Raw genomic sequence first — 2,737 nt, forward strand, 5'->3', positions numbered from 1 at the left:
ACAATGCCGTTCACACAACGCCGGACACAATGCCGAACACAATGCCGTACACAGTGCCGAACACAGTGCCGAACACAGTGCCGTTACCTCAATGCCGAACACAGTGCCGGACACAGTGCCGAACACAATGCCGTTACCTCAATGCCGGACACAATGCCGAACACAATGCCGTTACCTCAATGCCGGACACAGTGCCGAACACAATGCCGGACACAATGCCGGACACAGTGCCGAACACAATGCCGGACACAATGCCAGACACAATGCCGTTACCTCAATTCCCGGACACAATGCCGTTACCTCAATTCCCGGACACAATGCCGTACACAGTGCCGAACACAATGCCGTTACCTCAATGCCGGACACAATGCCAAACACAATGCCGTTACCTCAATGCCGGACACAATGCCGAACACAGTGCCGGACACAATGCCGTTACCTCAATGCCGGACACAATGCCGAGCACAGTGCCAGACACAATGCCGTTACCTCAATGCCGAACACAATGCCGAACACAATGCCGTTACCTCAATGCCGAGCACAGTACCGAACACAGTGCCGAACACAGTGCCGAACACAATGCCGTTACCTCAATGCCGGACACAATGCCGAACACAGTGCCGGACACAATGCCGTTACCTCAATGCCGGACACAATGCCGTACACAGTGCCGAACACAATTCCGTTACCTCAATGCCGGACACAATGCCGAACACAATGCCGAACACAGTGCCGGACACAATGCCATTACCTCAATGCCGTTACCTCAATGCCGGACACAATGCCGTTACCTCAATGCCGAACACAATGCCGGACACAATGCCGGACACAATGCCGAACACAGTGCCGGACACAATGCCGTTACCTCAATGCCGTTACCACAATGCCGGACACAATGCCGTTACCTCAATGCCGAACACAATGCCGGACACAATGCCGAGCACAGTACCGAATACAGTGCCGAACACAATGCCGAACACAATGCCGGACACAATGCTGTTACCTCAATGCCGAACACAGTGCCGGACACAATGCCGTTACCTCAATGCCGAACACAATGGCGAGCACAGTGCCGGTACCACAATGCCGAACACATGGAATTGAATTGGACTCCATTCATGCTAAGGTGTGTTAATGCCCATTATGGCGCACATTAACATGCATTGTGTTGAGGCAGCCCATTCGTTATAAATGAAGCTGCCAATGCACTTCAATGGGAATAAACATTTTATTTTAACAATGTAGCGCACCACAACGCACGGTGTAGGAGTTGGAGTGCACCTCAGTGCGTTGTGCAACGGGCTCTACTGTGGGAGGCATTCATGATAGATGGGCCAACAACTCAGCGTACACAGGACAGGTGCATTGGGACAACGCATGCATTAGTTCCGCCAGTGATTGGGGGTCATTTATCAGCGACACGATGAGACACAAATCAGACTTCACACAATCAGCAAAGTCTCTGCGGAATTCCTGTACTTGTGACCCTGCGCCTGTGCTCCCTGGACATCCGACTCCGTCAGATTTACCATTGTAGACGAGACAGACGCAACTTAACCCCGTAATGGAGGCCGCGCACATGTATGGGGCAGCGCGGCGGTTGGCTTTAATGCTGATCTGTCACATATATGTGTGTACAGCCGGCGTCCTATGCGTCAACGGGCAGCGCGCTCCCTTGGTGTCGCCAGCACTGTGTGACCACGCTATCACCGACAGCTTCCGATCACTGTTGGGGGGGAATCATTGTAACAGCCAATCACACGTGACTCTAAGGCCCGTTTAAAGGGCCAGCTCACACTTACTGGAAAGGGTTAAGAAGAGGCCGGTTCAGGATGCATTCTGACGCTACTGTAACGCAGTTGAGGGAGGAAGTGATGACTCGAGCTGTAACCTTGTAATAATCGCCCCCCGTCCCCCCCACTCCTGTATAACATTGCCTCGAATGTGACAACATTGATAAATGTCCCCCAATGTATAACAAGAGCCCCACTAGTGTCTATACCACGGGGCTCAGCCACCAGACCAGCCACAGAGAGGAATATTGTGATTGGCAGACAGAGATCGGGGAACATTCCCTCTTCCACCTGTAGTGGGGGTGGGGGGAGGTGTGCACAGGTGCTGCAATCACAGATTCGGATCACTTTGTGTTTCGTTGACTGAACTAAAAACCTCCAAAATTATCTCCGCGGGATCGGCTCCGTCATCTGTAAGTAACATTCTCCTTCCCGGTCATAGAATGACATTGTGGAGACGCTGAAGGTTCAGAATCATACAATGACCTCTGACCCCAGAACGACGGAAAGTACTAGAATGTCTCCCCGCCATTAATAGAACACTGAAGATCCTTTATTACACAGCAACGCCGGGCCCTGCGCCACGTATGTATCAATGTTCACTCACATACATGATATAATGACGTGTAGAGATCATCAGGGGAAGCCAATGTCACCCAGAGCTCTGACTTTAATGTAACCTAAGAAATGTCTGCACCAAATTCTAAGCCACGCCGCGCCATTTCCCGGACTTCTACCGACTCCTGCGCCAAATTCAAGTCGTTTTTTACTTGCGCCATTTCATTCTGACGCTGTGACCGATATTCCCCAATACATTTGTATTGCACATGTCTGTGGCACATGCGTATTGCACATGTCTGTCATGGCTGTGGCACATTCGTATTGCACATGTCTGTCATGTCTGTGGCACATTTGTATTGCACGTGTCTGTCATGTCTGTCAGT

This window comes from Nanorana parkeri, unplaced genomic scaffold (genome assembly GCF_000935625.1).
Source record: "Nanorana parkeri isolate BGI_ZX_2015 unplaced genomic scaffold, ASM93562v1 scaffold1620, whole genome shotgun sequence".
In the NCBI taxonomy this organism is placed as follows: domain Eukaryota; kingdom Metazoa; phylum Chordata; class Amphibia; order Anura; family Dicroglossidae; genus Nanorana; species Nanorana parkeri.